General features: G+C 39.9%; 1 long non-coding RNA gene across 2 annotated transcripts in view; it reads left to right on the forward strand.

Annotated features, from left to right (window-relative positions):
• Nucleotides 1-123: 123 nt before the first annotated feature.
• LOC103372909 (uncharacterized) overlaps nt 124-19,099 on the forward strand; it is a 33,083-nt gene continuing 14,107 nt past the window's right edge. For both annotated transcript variants that reach the window (XR_521025.1, XR_521024.1), the window contains exons 1-6: nt 124-203; nt 8,038-8,091; nt 8,411-8,464; nt 8,603-8,656; nt 13,777-13,827; nt 15,263-15,352. This is a non-coding gene — a long non-coding RNA (uncharacterized LOC103372909). The remainder of the gene's footprint in view (nt 204-8,037; nt 8,092-8,410; nt 8,465-8,602; nt 8,657-13,776; nt 13,828-15,262; nt 15,353-19,099) is intronic.

Consider the following 19,099-nt stretch of genomic DNA (forward strand, 5'->3'; position numbering starts at 1 on the left):
TTTGTACGACAATGAAAAGTCACACATGATACTCAATCTGGTATTTACACAAACAATTGCGGTATATTGTAAATGACATTGATATTGTTATGTCAGATGTTTTTGCTGTAATACCCTAATTCTCCACTTATTTTACTTCATTTTTTTAGATCCAGGACGCGACCAATGGAGTCGTTTCTGTTAGTGTGACCTCTGAGATCTTTGTAAGTATAAACATCAAAATGGACATTCACTCCTCCTAAATGACTTTCCTTCTATTGCAAAAACAATTGCGGTATATTGTAAATGACATTTGTTATTCCGCACCGGTATTACCTCGTACAGGGCTACAGGTCCAGCTCTCCGTTACTCGGGTTCTAACTGCCTACAGGCCCATGACCTAATAGGATTCTATGGAACTGCTTAAGGTGGTGTTGAGGAAACTCGCCTAGCTTCTTACTGCCTTAATCCAGACGTCTACCCCGCTTCTTCTAATAGGTAACCCAACTACGTAGCCTCAGTAGTTAAACCACCCATCAAACACGGCTGTTAATGGCAGCGTTCCTCTTAATGGAACGAGCACTTGGTGAATTGCTAGGACAAATTTAGAGGTTTGGCAAAAATAACCCCAGGGATATGTTCAAATCAGGCCAGCTGACAGCCTTCCCTGGGCCCGGGACAAGATGATATTAGATGCCCCCCCCTCCTCCTTGCCTCCTCTTATTCTCCTCTATTCTGCTTTCTTTACATCTCTTTNGAACAAATCGAGAACAGGCAAGATCCCGGCGTCCTAACCAGGACGTGAACTGGCAACCTTCTAGCTGCGAGGCAACGGTGCTAACCACCGAGCCACCACGCAGCCCATATCCAAAGTCACTGTTCACTTTATTTGTAAGCTTTAAATGTGAAAAAAAATATATTGAGTTCTGCTGACAGTAGCTTAACACAGATTAGAAGCATGTATGTGACTAATCAGTGTGAAAACAATATTCCTATGCAGCAGGGTTTAGCAGTGAATATGCTATAGCTCTGTTGTTGTGATGCAAGTGTGCTGTGGAAATAAACATCACACTGAATTTACAATCAATATTTCCCCCTGCAGCCTTAATTAATGATCAGCGTTTATTTGTTCATGCATAGCTATTGGTGAATTTACAGCATTTAGGGGCAGTTACTCACGTCATTGCCAACATTTTCAATGCAAAGCCTTCAATGTAGAAAGTCTTTGACAAAACATTTACGCTCCTGGATCAGAACTGGCATCACGATCACAGTTATAATAGATTTTTACTTCACACCACATTAACGATCTGCTCACATCTCAGCAGATGCTATATCATCATGCTGCTCTGAACTCTGTAAAGACCTTTGTGTTCCAATGGATGAACCACTCACAGTGTGCGTGCATGTGTGTGTGTGTGTGTGTGTGTGTAGAATAACAGACAAGACTGCAGTTCCAAAAAATTCTGGCGATGGATAAATATTTGATTTGAGTGTTGACACTATCCTGCCTGATTGTTTCTGAATATGAAAGTGTCCTCAGAGGATCCCCCGACAGCTTCTACAGTCACATCAGTTCCCACAACGTACACTGCCGGTGGAGTGAGTAAAAAGAGGAAAGGTAGAAGAATGTTACAGGTTCAAATCACAGTATTCTGGTCTAGAGAATCCTATTTTGACAGTCCTGGCAGAAGCACAATGAAATTGGGCTTTCTTGCTGACCTCTTGCACTGAAGCAGCTGGAGCGAAAATTACTGACTTGGCAGCTTCCCTACATGGAGCATCATGTTCTCAATAACCAGAACCACTACATTAAGTATTTAAACAGCAGCTTTTAACATTTGCATCTTTCATATTTGGAATGTCCAGCAGCGATCTTTAACTTTTGAACACGGAGTCTGTTTTAGACGAGTCGTTTTGTCTTGAGAGCATCCATACTAAGGGAACTCACCGGTATATTACCAGTCGTCAAGCATGCTACGATAACACGTAGCTGTGAATAGGGATGTCACCGTAATTGATATTTCAGAGTCAATACCAATATTCTGAAAATATGACTGTACTTATTTTCTATGGTACTAAAGGTACCGAAAGTCCCGCAGCTGTCAGAGGTAAGCTACCGGAGATTGATTCTCCAGAATGGCATCGACGAGTACAGGTGGAGAACAGGTCCTCTGTGACTTGTACCGGCGTGTATTTATGGAGATATTGATTGTTTTATTCAAAGTTAAGGGTCAGGTTAGAGAAAGTCAGAATATAAACGGTGTCACATTTGGAACAAAAGCAGGAAAAATCTTATCTAAGCAGCTTGAAGACTCGTTCAGATCTGTATGTAGAGCTCAACGTGAGAGTTTACAGTTGTTCACTTGTATCAACAACATGTTCACGTCCTGAAATCTGGTGCGACAGAACGGCAAGCAAATGGAGCCTTTATCCAAACGTCACAAACGCCGCTTTAGCTGTAGTTCATTTATTTGCCAGTTAGAAAGCAGCGCAAATGCTGTTGATGTTATTAATGGTGTCAGCGCTCGCTTTAACACATACCATAAATCTGACATGATGTAACGCTATGACACGACTGCCAATAGCTGCTGTGTGAGCTTGTTTTGAAGTTTTTATATCCTCTGAGTGGCCAGAGATTGATTCATTGCAACTTTAACTCGAGTTCAGGGTTTTAACAAGATGCTTTCCGGTAACACTTTCGATTTGCACCTGCAGGGGGTGTAAAATATCAGCACTGATGAGCCCAAATTGTAAGAGTCGATGGAAAAGCAACCACAAGGGCCGAGATTTAACAGATTTTTATACCAAGCAAAAATCCCAGCTGGCTGTTTCTCTGACAAACACAAGTGTCGGACAAAATATTCATTTCTCTGTTCACTTCCGAACACAAGCATTTACATCAAAAGTTTCCTCCATTTTCAGATTATATCAACTCTGTGTCATATAAATTAATGCAAGGATGGCTTCATAAACACCAGGATGGAATTAAATGTCCTCCAGGGCCTTTTCCTCTCATCAGGGAGGTATTACACCATGCAGGCTGAGAAATGTGAGACTTATCAATGACAGTCTCACTTTAATAAGTGTGACTTCCAAGTCTGGCCTAGAGCAGTTTCATTAAACAAACGTGCGACTTCTGCAGCGAGGATTAATGAAGCTGGGCTTGTGTTGTCAAATGACACGAAGCAGCAAAGAACAATTCCAGTCACTGACGGCAGAAAGGACTGCAGAACAATGCACGGTGTCCTTCACAGCCGCAGAGGTGATAGTGCAGTTTGATGAACTCTGTTACCGGAGATAACAACCAAAACAGAAGCACGGCGCTGACGGTGTTTTTGTCTGCCAACCACATCAATCTGCATCAAAGCCAAACGCAGGCCTATAATCATCTCATCACTCTAAATTTGCAGTTTCTAAATCTTTGCAGACCTTAAATATGCCTATTTATTCTAACCTTAGTGTGGTAGCTTCCCCAATGGCTGCCAACAAAGTAAATAAAACTGTGATCCAGCTTCGGGAACAGAAAATGTTAAAGCACAGACAACAAAGTATTCGCATGAGATAAAGAAAACAGGTCACACTTTAGTCATGACTTTACAGTAAGTTTTAGCCACAGTGAACCTTAAACTTGATTCATGCTCTTGTGTTGACTTGCTGCAGAGCCCACGCCATAATTTTCTGTATAGTGATGATTTATTTTAATAAAAATGTGCTGACAGCTGTGATGGAGCTCCAGATTCAATGCAAAAATATCACTTTATAAACCTTGATGCTGAACTCATGACCTGTCAGTGTGTATAACAGAAGATAGAACATAATGAACCAACGGACTCTGTTTTAATGTAAGTTTCTGCTGCTGTGCTGAGTACGTTTGTTTGTTAATGTTCCTGCAAAATCCTGAATCCTCTGTGAAACCTGAGAAACCTCATTGTGTCAGATATGAATCATACTAATAGCTGTATGTTGACAGACATGCAGTCGTCCTCACATGTATTCAAACCCTTCCATTGAAAAAAAGGCAAAATTCACAGTAATCACTCTAAAAACTAGGAACTGAATAAAGTTCTAAAAAATAAACATTTGTTAAATGACAATTTAGTGAAATAAGACATTGCTTTTGAATTGTGGTTGAAAAGAATCATTAAAAAAAAAAAAAAACTTTCTGTTTCTATTTGTATTTCTGTTGAACCGCAATTCAAAAGCAATGCCAAGATGTTCATTAAGTCTTTATTTATCATCACTTTTGTCAATTTCAACTTATTTCAGTGACAGCTTTTTTTTTTTCCTTCTTTAATGGGAGGGGATGAATACATTTGAAGATGACTGTAGATCAGGGGTGTCCAATCCTGGTCCTCGAGGGCCACAATCCTGCATGTTTTAGATGTTTCCCTCTTCCAACACACCTTATTCAAATGATCAGCTCATCATCAAGCTCTGCAGAAGCCTGATAACGATCCTGATCATTTGAATAAGGTGTGTTGGAAGAGGGAAACATCTAAAACATGCAGGACTGTGGCCCTCGAGGACCAGGATTGCCCACCCCTGCTGTAGGTGGTGCAGTGCTGCCTGGAAACATGATGTACCTGTGAGGCCTGGGTGATGACGTGTGATGCTGAAAGGCCTGAAGCACCCTATGACCACAGGAAACGTCACTGATGATGTGTTCAGGTGCATGAATTTGATGTATGTTAAAAGAAGCCTGAAAGAAATCCTACAATGTGAGGGAGAAGTAAGACCTCCCGGTAGGACACACCCGGAACAGCTCCCCAGGGAGGCGTCCAGGACGTCCCATCAACCTGTCTTTCCCAATATACAGCAGAAAACATGTTAAATCTGTCCTCATTTTATGAAGTCCATCCATCCATCCATTATCTATACACCGCTTAATCCTCTGTTAACAGATATCTGTAGATATTTCCATATTTTTTTCAATATATTTCTGTTTATTGAGGAAAAAACGTGTGTGATTTCAATTATACACATGTTTGGACCCTAAATGCAGCAGTGAACATGGTGCCAATGTCTTGGGTCCATCTTGTAGGTCCTGATGGCCACCACTGATTCTTTGGTCCAAATACATAGATCGTAGCCCCACATACTAATGCTCTTCAAAACCAAAATAAAGCAAAGGATTATGTTATGCCCCAGTCTAGGGGAACCTTTGGCATAACATGAATTTTGCTCCACACCAGTCTTTCCACTTCAGAGAAGGCCAGCAATCAAAACAAGCCAGGTATGAAAATGAGCAGGTTCTTTTATTTTTACAATGAAGAGGAGGAACATAGGCCAAAAATAACAAACAAAACCTGTTCCACATTAACCCTGACTTCCCTGTTGAAAAAGAAAACGCAAATAAAAGACAATAACTTACCTACCTATCTAGTAAGCAAAAAACAGTATAAAAAGGGTTTAAAAGAAAAAGGCCTCTCCCTCCTACTCTGCTCTCTATCTACAATTTTTACAAAGAGTCACTACAAGACTCGGAATCTGTTGCACACGATCTTGGAACAAACAAGTTACTGCTGCATCCTCCTGCAGTACAATCGCGATGGCCTGCTGGCTTTCTCTGAGGTGGCGAGGCTGGAGGTGAGGAGGACGAGTGCAGCTGGCGGGCTGTTCAAATAGTGGATGGGCCCGCCCTCTGACCAATCGTGTGGCTGGAATCAGGCGCAGCAGCAGGTGAGACAGCCAATCCAGGCTCACCACCTGGTCCTAATCCATTAGTTCATGCCACACACACGCACACACACTGAGGAGAGAAGCAAGCAGCAGACACAAAAACACTCTTGATGACCCACAGGGTCATAAGTTATGATAAAATGCCAATGTGACCATGTAATTGTTATGACTCATAACAACAACATGGCCACATTGGCATGTTATGAAAGAGCAGCAGCTGCAGTATATGGCAGTTAAACAAAGAAAAAGTACATCTGGGGAGTGGGAGATGTTGGTAGGGAGGTTTTTCTTTACAGGGCATGGATGATTGGATGAACCATGTGCCAAGAGATATGGACCTAAGTTTAAACCACAGTTCCTCCCCAACAGATAGCCATTCATGTTTTACTATTTAAATTAAATGTCTGTGTTTGGTAGCCAATCACCTTGTGTTTTTGTTCATATGAAGCTCCATCCATTGCTGGGGAAGTTGGTTACAGAGTAACACAGTGTTGTGGAGGTAAGCCTCGCTATGCAAAATTATCTGGATTGCCACCTACACTCTGAAAATAGCTTTTATCAAAGATTCGGATTGTGCAGAAGGCAGCCCTGCTTGGTTCTTTTGGTGTTAACTATTCCAGTGACAGTGATGGCTTCTCTGTATGTACATTTTCCACCAAAACCAAAGGTCCAACATCACTATTTTGCAGGAGCACCATCACTGCATCCTGCACTTAGCATCGCCCACAACAATAATGACTTCCCTATAATAATAATATATATAATTATATATATATTTCTATAATAATAATGACAAGTTATTGTTTTTCTCCACCTGTAGCAGGACGGTGATGAGGTACAGCCAGACTCCAGTGCTGATAGAATGCTGAGGAGATTGGAGATGTGAGAGAGTGGGACACTGACATGACAGAAGATTACAGAAAAATGGATTCAACTGACAATAAAAGTCACATATTCTTTGTACTTCTTTTATAAGATCTGAAGTCTCAACCTTATGCAGCCTGACTGAACATGTTGTGTGTAAAGAGCACTCAACAACCTGTTAAACTGTCATAAAGCAGGATGAGGTTTAATAGGAAGAGAAAAGGATGGACTTGTCAGACAACTCAAGTGAAACAAACAAGTTTGTTCTTGTCATTGTGAAGTTGGCTTCTTGCATGTTTGCTGTTAAAGACAATCCTGGTGATTCTCTGTACTTTATTACTTTACTGTCAACAAATTCCCTGGAAAGATAACAGTGAATTTGGCTGACTACCAAGTTGTGGGTGAGTATACTCAGAACCTCTGTGCCATGGAGCACCACTGTTGTCAAAAAGCTAGAATAGAATAGAATAGAATAGAATAGAATAGAATAGAATAGAATAGAATAGAATAGAACGTTATTGATCCCTCGGTGTAAACCTCAGGGAAATTGTACTAGGAAAAACAACACAACACCAACACAACATCAGCAACAACAACAATNAAAACTTCTAACTCAAATATTGCACTGTTTCTTTCCATTAATAGCCCTTCTTTGGGGAAAAAAAAATCCATAATTCAATGAGGGTCCAGTTCTGGGCCCCCCCGCCACTCTGGGCCCGGGACAACAGACCCGTTTGTCCCCCCCCCCTATCAGCGGGCATGGTTCAAATACTCTATTTACTTGTGACTTAGACTAACCATTAAGAACCACTAAAAGTTAATATGCACACAATTGCCTAACCATTTATCACCATCAGATACCTGTGAATGATTCAATAAAATGTCAACCCAAATTGTCTTTAATTGCAGGATTATATATTTATTGCAGATCTTTAGCATGGGCAAAGCAATAGCATTTGATTATTCACTCATAATTGATTACGATATGATTAAACCCAATTAGTTAAAAACAATATTAGAAACTGTGCTCAACTAGAACTAAAATAATGACAAGATACTTAACTTGGAGGGGGGGGAGCCTAACAGCCTGGCCGAAGCTGATCAACTCGGCTCCGTTGTGTCCTGAGCTAGGAGAGACCCCCTTCCTGCGCAGCAGCAACCCAGTACAGGGCCCTGATAGTCGGATAAAGTCCTCCAGCCAGGGGGAGATGAAGAGTTGTAACTCCAACCAGAACTGTAGTTGATTTTTATATTCCTTTGGGCAAAGAAGTGCAGCGGTTCTTCTGGCAGAACTCAGAAAGGGGTTCTGCCGTTCCTCTTCCGTTGTACTACAGTCCCGTTACAGCTCCTCCAAAGCGCACACAATTAACAGAAAAATGTTGTAAGTACTCCGATTTGCATCTAAGAGTCCCACAAGCATCCCTCGGTCTTCTGGTTAGTCTAGCCTGTCCATAAGGACACTGTCCTCATTTGCTCTTTTAACATCATTATGAACTCTACTTCATTTTTTAGACCCAGGACGCGACCAATGGAGTCGTCTATGTTGGTGCGACCCCTGCGATCTTTGTAAGTTTAAACATCAAAATGGACATTCACTCCTCCCAAATGACTTTCCTTCTATGTGCGCTAAATCCTTTTTGCAAATAGTTCAAATTTTACACATAAAAACTGACATATGTTACATTGCATTGACAATCATGTACTTGAAAGTAAAACACTGCACATTAGATTGAGATTTTGTACGACAATGAAAAGTCACACATGATACTCAATCTGGTATTTACACAAACAATTGCGGTATATTGTAAATGACATTGATATTGTTATGTCACATGTTTTTGCTGGAATTCTCTAATTCTCCACTTATTTTACTTCATTTTTTTAGATCCAGGACAGAACCAATGGAGTCTTTCATACTGGTTGGACCTCTGCGATCTTTGTAAGTTTAAAATGGATGATACTCAATCTGGTATTTACACAAACAATTGCAGTATATTGTAAATGACATTGATATTGTTATGTCAGATGGTCTAGCCGCAATACTCTAATTCTCCACTTATTTTACTTCATTTTTTAGATCCAGTATGAGACCAATGGAGTCGTTTCTGTTCGTGTGACCTCTGAGATCTTTGTAAGTATAAACAACATCAAAATGGACATTCCATCCATCATCTATACACCGCTTAATCCTCACTGGGGTCATGGGGGGCTGGAGTCTATCCCAGCTGACTCAGGGCGAAGGCAGGGGACACCTTGACAGGTCACCAGTCTATCACAGGGCTACACTTAGAGACAGACAACCAAGCACACTCACATTCACACCTACGGACAATTTAGAATCACCAATTAACCTCAACATGTTTTTGGACTGTGNGTGAGGCAGGTTAGTTTTACCGTACTGATGATGTGTTGTTGCAATACCAATCCTGTTCAGTACGAGAGGAACCTGAATCTGGTCAATCTGTGAAAAAGATCCTACAATGGAAAATGTAAAAAAACATTTTCAGTTATTCATCTGACTCGTGTCTTCAAATAAGTTCTTGAAGTATCCCCCTTCGATGTCCCATATTGGTCCACACAGGCGAGAGCTTGGATTCAGCTCTCGCGATACCGTCTTGATCTCCGACGTGACATCTTCCGGTTTTCTTTCCGTGAGTTCTGAAACTGTACACGAAGAAAAAAAATAGAAATGGTGAGCTGATTGGTGTCATCGATGTCCTTAAAATGCCGATGTTTGTGTATATGATTACTGAGGTGATAAAAACAGCATCTTGTTTGATCGGCTAACACGCAGCTACCACGGAGCTAACGCGCGATAATAGGAGTAAGAGTTAGCGTCTACGAATCCATTCGTTTTTCTTATTGTGTTAATGAAACTGGCATTTCAGGTCACACAATAGTTAAGCAACGTCAGAGTCTTTGTGTCATTGTGTTACAGTGAATTAGATTGTGAGTGGCATGTTGTCACGGTAATGAGGTGATTAGCACTGCCGCCATACAGCTAGCAGGCTGCATCCCGGGATCTTTCTGTGTGGCTTTTGTACTAAAATATTGCCTAAAAGCCAAAAGCATCAGCTTCTAACTATCATGTATGCAGTCAGAATGGGCTTAAAGTGAGGATAAGAGGTTAAATGTTGATATCGAACAACAAACGAGTTGTTTAAATACAAACTAACCCTGTCTTGCAGATTGTCTCAAGCGTCCGGCCATTTTGGGAGGAGGACTTGTCCCGTTCAGTAAGTTTTGCTATTTTTCCTTTTTGGCCATTATTGGTTCTTTGTTTTCTAAGATAAGACAAAACTTTATTGATCCTGAAGGTAAATCTTGTGCCAGCTATTGATGCAAATACAATACATTAATCAAATCAAATCAGCAAAGGAAAGGAAAAGTAATATTATAAATGATACGGATATTATTATGTCGGATGTTTTAGCTGTAATACGTCAATTCTCCACTTATTATGCTTCATTTTTTAGATCCAGTGTGACGACAATCCTTCTGGAAGTCGTGGAGTTATCGTTTATGATGATAAGACTTATCCGTTGACCTATGTAAGTATAAACACATCAAAGTGCACATTTACTCCTAAATGACTTTCCTGCTTTGTGCTCTAAATCCTTTATGGCTTGCAGCCTGTCAAAGCAAAGAAATGTCTACTTCAAGTTATTTTTCCTGTTTCAGGTTAAAGTAGTTAGGTCTGCAAGTAAGGCAGATTAACTCAAACACATCATGCTACACCTCTTTCTGCTGCTTGACGTGAAAAGAAAACTGGCGTTGTTCTTACTTTTCATGACTACTCTGCAGAGAGAAAAGCACTGCCTCCAATTTAAGGATTCTTTGATAAAAACTGTTAATTTTTCTTTATTTGCAAGACAACATTTTTTGACATGAAGGCTCCATATGTGCACAGCAAAGTGAGTGAGGAAGAGGAAAGAAACACTGAAAAGGAAGATTTGGTTGCAGCAAGAGATGCAATATCAGTTGCAGGACCGCACAATTTATGGAATAGTCATCATTTTAAAATGCACGTCCCTTGTATAAAACTCTGCTCATAGGAAACAGGCCGTGTACATAAATAAACTTAACTAAAACTATTTTATGTCTAGAAGATGCTCTGCTTCAGGTGATGAACCTCATTTTAAGTCATTTTCATGCAGGTTTGTACGTTAGCAAGAACAAGGTCCGATGTGGAACAGAAAGCAGAACTCTGTTGATTTAAATGTGAAAGTACAACAACTGCATTCTGCCTCAATAAATTGTGATGAATTAGCAAATTGTGATCTCAATACTGATCTAAACAGTAACAATAACAGATACTTTGTCAGCAGCGTCTTGTGTTGGTTACCTCTACAAGAAGCAGCGCAGCTACTCATTCAGAAGAACATTCAATTTTTTTTTCTTTATGATCTCGTGACCCTTGTCCTGTGGTGCTTCTGACCCTCAGCTTGGAGATCTGGCTTCATCTGCTGCGTCTGGTGGGAGAAGCAGGAGGAGGAGGAGGAGGAGGAGGGACGGTCCCGTCAACCTGAGGGAAACCACACCCAGAGCGATGGTACAGTTTATAGATTATGCTTCAGGGTGTAGATATTGTGCTTCACACAGCTAACATGTCCAACGAAAAGCAAGTGAATAATTCAATTTCATTTCATTTATATAGCGCTAATTCACAACTTATATCATCTCATAGCACTTCACATAGTGAGGTGAAGACCTTACACATTTTAAACAGAGAATCAAACAATCCAGAGTTGCCTCTGGATCCCCTATGAGCAAGTAGTCGGCAATGGTAAGAGGGAGGAAGAAGAAAAAAAAACCTCTCAGATAGAACCAGGCTCAGGGGACGTGGCCATCTGCCTCAACTAGTTGGGGAGAGAGTGTGAATGGTGGGGATAGCAGGACAGGTTGGGTGAGGATAGCAGGTTAGCCAATGGAGAGCAGCAACACAAACAGAACAATCAAGATGTTGGGTGTGTGTGAGGGCAGCGGCTGCAGATCAGAGACGTGGAGCTCCAGATCCAGAGACACCCGCAGAAAGAAGAAACCCAGAACCTCGGTTGAAACACAGAGTCACTGATATGTAATGGAGGTACATAACTGTATGGAAGAAAGAGAGAGGAGAGTTGAGGAGAGGAGCCCAGTGCATCATGGGAATCTCCCAGCAGTCTGAACCTATAGCAGCAGAGCTAAGGGACAGCTCAGGTGATCCTGAGCAGCTCTAACTGTAAGCTTCATCAAAGAGGAACGTTTTAAGCCTAATCCTCAAAGTAGAAATGGTGTCTGCCGACCGAATCCAAACTGGGAGCTGAAAACACAACATAGGAACCTGATAACTGAAGGCTCTGCCTTCAAACTCCAGGAACCACAAGTAGAGCGAAGGGCTCTGTTAGGATGATATGGTACAATAAGGTCTTTTAGATAAACTAGAGTTTATGGTTGATTAAAAAGTTTGGTTGAAGATTGCTTCCCCCTAATGTTAGCTAAATATTGACACATTGTTACTGTTAATATATTATGTGCAAAGAACCATGCAGGGATGTGTCCTAAGGCATCAAGATAATTCCCAAACTTTCCTAAAATATGTTCCCAAAATTTTGTGAAATTTAGCAGCGTCGCATCGTAGCTAGAAGATCCCCGATTCGTGTCCCGGTTAGGACGCCCAGGATCTTTCTGCGTGGAGTTTGCATGTTCTCCCCGTGCAGCGTGGGTTCTCTCCGGGTTCTCCGGCTTCCTCCCACACAGTCCAAAANGAAAAGGACGCTGGCGACCGCTGACTCATCTGCAGGAAATTCCTGCTGTTGACCGGATAACCGGAGCCTCCTCAGGAAGTACAGCCTGCTCTGTCCTGTCCTGTCTGTGTTGCATATCCAACTTGTTGTCCAGCCACAGCCCAAGGTACTTGTAGTTTTGTACAAGTTACAAGTAGCTAATAAAAAGGCATTAATGAGCCATGTTGTTCACTGATTTCTAGTATTTCTATCTTTTTTGTTGTTTTTTTTTTAATGCTTGGTTTTCCTTTTCAGTTGATGCAGCTTGATGAACATGTGATCAGCCTGCAGGGATTATTAGTGACGGCTTAGATGCCAGAAACATAAACATCCTTTTTGGACAAAACCCCATGAATAAAAAAAACATCTTTTTCTATTTTTATAATGAGGAATCTCTAAACTGTAGTATGAAAAGTCGAGAACAGAAAGCAAATGAGTTAACTGAATTAAACAAAAGACAAGACAGATTTTTTTTTTTAGTATTGCATAAAAGACAAAACTGGAGATATGATTAGGATGTCTAAATAAGGTTTAAGCATACAAAAAGATTCAAAATATGATGTGTAAGATTTGAGCATAAATAAATGAGGCAGTTTGATAATGTGATGTGTAGACAAACTGAACAAACTTATGAAAAAACCCAACCCAATAAAAAATCAACGGAAGTCTAAGGCTAGAATACAGCACATGCGCTCTCCCTCGCTCTGTGTTCCAAATTAGCAAACAATGACCGAAAGGTGGAGCAAAGAGAGGGGAAGGGAGTGGTGAAGCTGCAAAGTATAAAACTGCACAGTGGCAAGTACTGGCAGACAGCTGTCGCAAAAATCTGACTGGATTTTTTCCAGGTAAGGGGGAAGATTTCTGTATAAAATAAACATTATTCACATCAGACTCTGAAGACGGAAGTTTTTTTCCTCCCTGTAATTTTATTTTGAAGACCCGAAGTATTTAGATAAGGAGTGTTTTATGTATGTTTTGACTATGTTGCCTGATCAATTGTATTTTTTATATTGTCTGGGAAATTGTAGTGAATTCCTGCATTTGTTACTGGTGTTTAACAAACAACACGATACTTGAGTAGCTTTAAATAAATTAGAAAACAGGTTTACTTTGATTCTTGCAGTAAACTCACCCTTATATTTTATTGGCTGTTATTGGCTGGCATGTATCCTGAGGCCATGTTTAATACTACAGTGGCTTCAGTGGAAACACATACAGACAATGCGGATGTAGATGACAGCTCAGTCGTTCAGCAGGTGTTACAGGTGGTTGTCAGACAGGACAAGTGGGTACTTTGTCAAAAGGGAGTACATATTTGCATAGCATANAGTCAGCTGGGATAGACTCCAGCCCCCCCGCGACCCTAATGAGGATTAAGCGGTGTATAGATAACGGATGGATGGATTGAGGAAAGTAATATTGTAAATGACACTGATATTATTATGTCAGATGTTTTAGCTGTAACACTGCATGCTTCATTTTTTAGATCCAGGATGAGACCAACAGAGTCACTGGTGTGACTTTTGCTGTGATCTCTGTAAGTACAAACATCAAAGTGCACATTCACTCCTAAATGACTTTCCTGCTTTCTGCTCTAAATCCTTTATGGCTTGTAGCCTCTCAAGGCAAAGAAATCTAATCTACTTCAAGTTATTTTTCCTGTTCCAGGTTAAAGTAGTTAGGTCTGCAAGTAAGGCAGATTAACTCAAACACATCATGCTACACCTCTTTCTGCTGCTTTCTTGTTCTTACTTTACATCACTACTCTGCAGAGAAAAGTCTGCCAGACAGGTAAGCACTGCCTCCGATTCAAGGATTCTTAGATAAAATGATTTTTTTTTTTTACATTTATTTGCAAGACACAACGTTTGTTGACATGCATGCTCCATATGTGCACAGCAATATGAGTGAGGAACAGGAAAGAAACACGTCTTTGTTTGCAATATTACCATTCTGTACATGCTGCTGTTCAAACTGTTGTTTTAATGGCTGCTTTTTAATACATATTACATTTTTAATTTATTATTATTATTGTTATTATTATTATTATTAGTCGAAGTAGTCATATTGTTTGTATTATTATTATTGTATTGTTTTATTTTGTTATTTTATTGTATTTTTAAAATTAAATGAAATTTAAACACACACACATATTTATTTATTTATGTTTATTTTTCTAACTTATTGCTGTACATAATCTGTTGCTACCATCTGTGACTCTTGTATGGACACTACTACCGCCGCAGCAACACTCATGCTATTACTGCAACTACACATAATCTGCTGCTTTCACCCACCTTTTTGTGTGTTTTTTGTGTGTTGTTTTTCTTTCTCTTGCTCATTTTTAATGTGTCACTCTTTGCCCACCTAATTACCCCTTGAGGATAAGTAAAGTTTTTTTCTGATTCTGATTCTGAAAAGGATGATTTGGTTGCAGCAAGAGACACAATATCAATTGCAGGACCGCACAATTTATGGAATATTCCTCATTTTTAAGATGCACGTCCCTTGTATCAAACTCTGCTCATAGGAAACAGGAAGTGTACATAAACTTAGCTAAAACTATTCTGTCTAGAAGATGCTCTGCTTCAGGTGATGAACCTCATTTTAAGTCATTTTCATGCAGATTTGGGCATTAACAAGAACAAGGTCTGATGTGGAACAGAAAGCAGAACTCTGTTGATTTAAATGTGAAAGAAAATAACTACATTCTGCCTCAATAAATGATTGTGATGAAATGGCAAATTGCAATCTCAATATTGATGATAACAGATACTCTGTCAGCAGCGTCCTGCATTTTTTAACTCTCCAAGAAGCAGCACAGCTACTTTTTTTACACTTAGTACCACAAAAACATTTTCTTTCCAGTGCTGTGCAGCCCTGAGTAGAATTATCCAGTAATTCACAAGAACATCTGATTTATTTTCTTTATGATCTCGTGACCCCTGTCCTGTGGTGCTTCTGACCCTCAGCTTAGAGATCCGGCTTCATCTGCTGCGTCTGGTGGGAGAAGCAGCACACAGGAGTGATGGTCGCTTCAACCTGAGGAAAACCACGGCATGGTAAATACAGTTTTTAGATTATGCTTCAGGGTGTAGATATTGTGCTTCACACAGCTAACATGTCCAACGAAAAGCAAGTGAATAATTCAATTTAATTGTATTTATATAGCGCTAATTTACAACTTATATCATCTCATAGCACTTCACATAGTGAGGTGAAGACCTTACACATTTCAAACAGAGAGCAGATAACCCAGCAATCCAGAGTTGCTGTTGGATTCCCTATGAGCAAATAGAGGGTAATGGTAAGAAGGAACCAAAAATAGAAACCTTTAACAGGGAGGAAGAAGAAGAAAAAAAACTCTAAGATAGAACCAGGCTCAGGGGAGGTGGCCATCTGCCTTAACGAGTTGGGGAGAGAGTGTGGATCCTGCATGGTTCACCAATTAACCTCAGCATGTTTTTGGACTGTGTGGGAGGAAGCTGGAGAACCCGGAGAGAACCCACACTGCACGGGGAGAACATGCAAACTCCACGCAAAAAGATCCTGGGTGTCCTCACCGGGACGTATTTTGATGGTCAGCAGTTTCAATGACACTGTTTACATCATCAAAAACTGTTCAGGTGAAACACTAATGATGACCTCAGAGATTTGAGAAGAAAATCACAGTATCTTGGAATCAAGGCTAGACTTTTAAAAAAAAAGCTTAATCCTTCGGTTCATTAATTAATAGTTGACCATGATGGTCTCCACTCACTTGGGTTCACACAACCCATTTGGTCATCGAAGCTTCTGCTGGTTTCGTGGTCAGAAAGGTTCATCTGCAATAGCTCCATATCTGAAGATATTTAATGCCCCATGCTTTTCTGAAGAGTAAGCATCAAGTTAACAAATCACCTGGACTAATACATTTTGTTTTATAAAACATACTGACTTTCCTACTTTGCTTCTTTCTTTCCGTTCACATCGTAAAGCAACAAGTTGGCATTCTGGCAAACACACGTATCTTTCATCTTTAGATGAGAACACCAGGACCACTGTCATGTCTTCGTTTAGCATAAAAACTTCAGATGGTTTTCCTGGTTCTGTCTGAAAGTAACAAAACCTATTTACCAACAGCTGGGAATCCCACTAATCAGCACCTTCTATCGTGTTTCTTTGCGCATCGTGTAAGTGTGACATGCTTTCGTGGAGGTTTCGTGCCAGACTTTCGCCTAGAGCCCTGTCATCACTGTGAGGTTACCATGTGACCTGCAGAGACAATCAACAGCCTTATATTTTACTGAGATCGTACAGCGGTATCAATCCTCTCATCTTTCTCTCAGCAAAAAAGTTAGTCACTTTTTTGTTTTTCAAAAACGTTCAACTTTGGCTTTAAAGCAGCATTAATATACCAACAATAACCCTATTCACATGGAATAGTGTTTTTAAGGTGATGTGATTTTTCTGGCATCATCCATGGATATGGTACTGAAAGGCTCCCACAAAATTTCAAGATTTTGCAGTTCTGATGGATTTCAGCTTTCTGTGAATGGGTTTATGGAACAACATGAGCTACCTGAATTAGCACCCAAAATGCTTCAAACTTACATTTAGCATTCATAAATGCAGCCTCTATTGTCCAGCATCAGAGAGGCAGAAGAAAATAGTGGAGAAATTGACGCAGAAATATAAAAATATAAATAAAATGCAACCCCCAAATCACAGAGATATCAATTTGCTAAAGGCTAATATTGTACCAGGACCTCTGTGTAATTGTTACTTTATGAGCTGCGGATATGGCAGATTTACACAATATTAGGATCAGAGTACAAATTACTAGAGGTCTCTATGTTGTACTAATCCTCAGCTAATAGGGTTAAAGTAACAAATAACTGATGTTAAAGAGGCTCAGAGCAAAAGATATAACAATTATTATAACACCTACATAAGTGACCTCCTAACTTTACAGTTCCTCTCAACTGTATGTAGCATTTTAGCATCTTTCAGCTAATTGTTTTGGTTTTTATGGCCTGCAACCTCCATGGATTGAAAATTCTGAATAGAAAAGGTGTCTTATCCACACTTTAACAAAAATCCACTTTGTTGTGCTCTCTTCGTACATCCATGACACAATTTAGTAAGCTAATATGTTGTGTTAATGATGTTTAAAATGTCACTTTCATGGGTAGAGAACAAAAACAGAGATAGAAAATACTAGACTTCATTTCATCATGTGGACAAAAACGTGAATGCTAATGCTGTGCATATTTCAGGTGAGAATTAGCAGCTGTTTATTGCATGTTAGCAATAGCAACTTCTCAAGTGGTAAAAGTTTTGTCTTTACAGCTTGTTTTGCTGCCCCCAAGTGGCCAAAAAGAAGTATTGACGTAATTAATCTGAAAACACAAGATCTTTGGTTACTACCCAACATAGAGTCTACTACCCGCACTTTACACACTACATATATATTATATACTTGTTTTGATAAAGTTCTAACTTTTTCCTGCTGTTATGGGTTTTACACCCATCTACAACTTTGAGCTGCAAGGCAATTTACCTACTAATTACTTACATAATTAAATCATTATTTACATCTCATCAGGCATAAAATGGGTTGAGCAAAGAACCAAAAACGTAGTTTCATTTCATCTTGAAAATCTATTGCCGAAACAAGAGGAGATGGCATATTTTCTACTGAAAGCCTATATCAGCATAGATGTNGCAAAAAAACACCGCTGATGATTCAATCACCGAGGTCTGATCAAGGTCAGTTCAGCTTGAGGACGCATAGGAACCAGGTACATTTGTTCAGTCACAGTTGGAAATAAGGTTTTCTTTCTTTTCTACAGCTATGGAAACAAATGGACTGGACTACAAATATGGATACTACAGTGTGTCTGAGATGGGAAGATTTGACTTAACAGCCACTGAGATGAACAGCAGTAAAGGTCAGCTTATCTGGAACAAGAGAACAGGAGTCTCTGAATTACAAAATGACAGTAAATGTCACAGATAGAAAAACCTCTGTGTGTTTTTAGTGTAAGTAATGAAAGAGCTACGAGGCCAGAGGTACTTATACGTTTTTAAGCATTTTTTTTGTGTGAATGCGGGGATCACAGACGACAGAGAAGAAGATTTTTTTTTTTTTTTTTTTTTAATGACTGCATTTTTACTTTCTCTGGAAGCAACAGCTTGGCATATTGGACATCCTTTTAACACAGTCATGTCTTTTCATTCACTTAAAAGGGAGGATGAATCATAAAGAAATTCAACTCAGCATCTCAGGTAAGCTGAGACTCTACCTGTTTTACTCTTAGTTCTACACAGGTGTGATTTTCATATTTTCAGTCTGGCCATCGCTTGTCCCTTTACAGGGCACTCCTTAAAATACTTGGAAAATAAATATTTCAACCCTAGGGTGTTACTGAAGGACATTTCAAGATATTTAAATTTTTGTGACTTAAAAGAAAAAAAAAAAGAGTTGCAAATCATAATTAATATATTTTACCTTGCCCGTCAACGGTTAAAACAAAGGAAATTTAGAATAAATAAATAAAAGAAAAAGTAGAGAGAACTCACACTGCACAGGGAGAATATGTGAACTCCATGCAAATAGATTCCAGGAATTCTAGCCGCCTCGCAGCAAGAAGGTCGCCGGTTTGCGTCCTGGTTGGGGCACCGGGAAATCGCGTGGAGTTTACATGTTCTGCCCGTGCTGCGTGGGTTCTGTCCGGGTTCTCCGGCTTCCTCCTACAAGGTCCAAAAACATGTTGAGGTTAATTGGTGATTCTAAATTGTCCGTAGGTGTGAATGTGAGTGTGCTT

This window comes from Stegastes partitus, unplaced genomic scaffold (assembly GCF_000690725.1).
Source record: "Stegastes partitus isolate 25-593 unplaced genomic scaffold, Stegastes_partitus-1.0.2 Scaffold1856, whole genome shotgun sequence".
NCBI classification, from domain to species: domain Eukaryota; kingdom Metazoa; phylum Chordata; class Actinopteri; family Pomacentridae; genus Stegastes; species Stegastes partitus.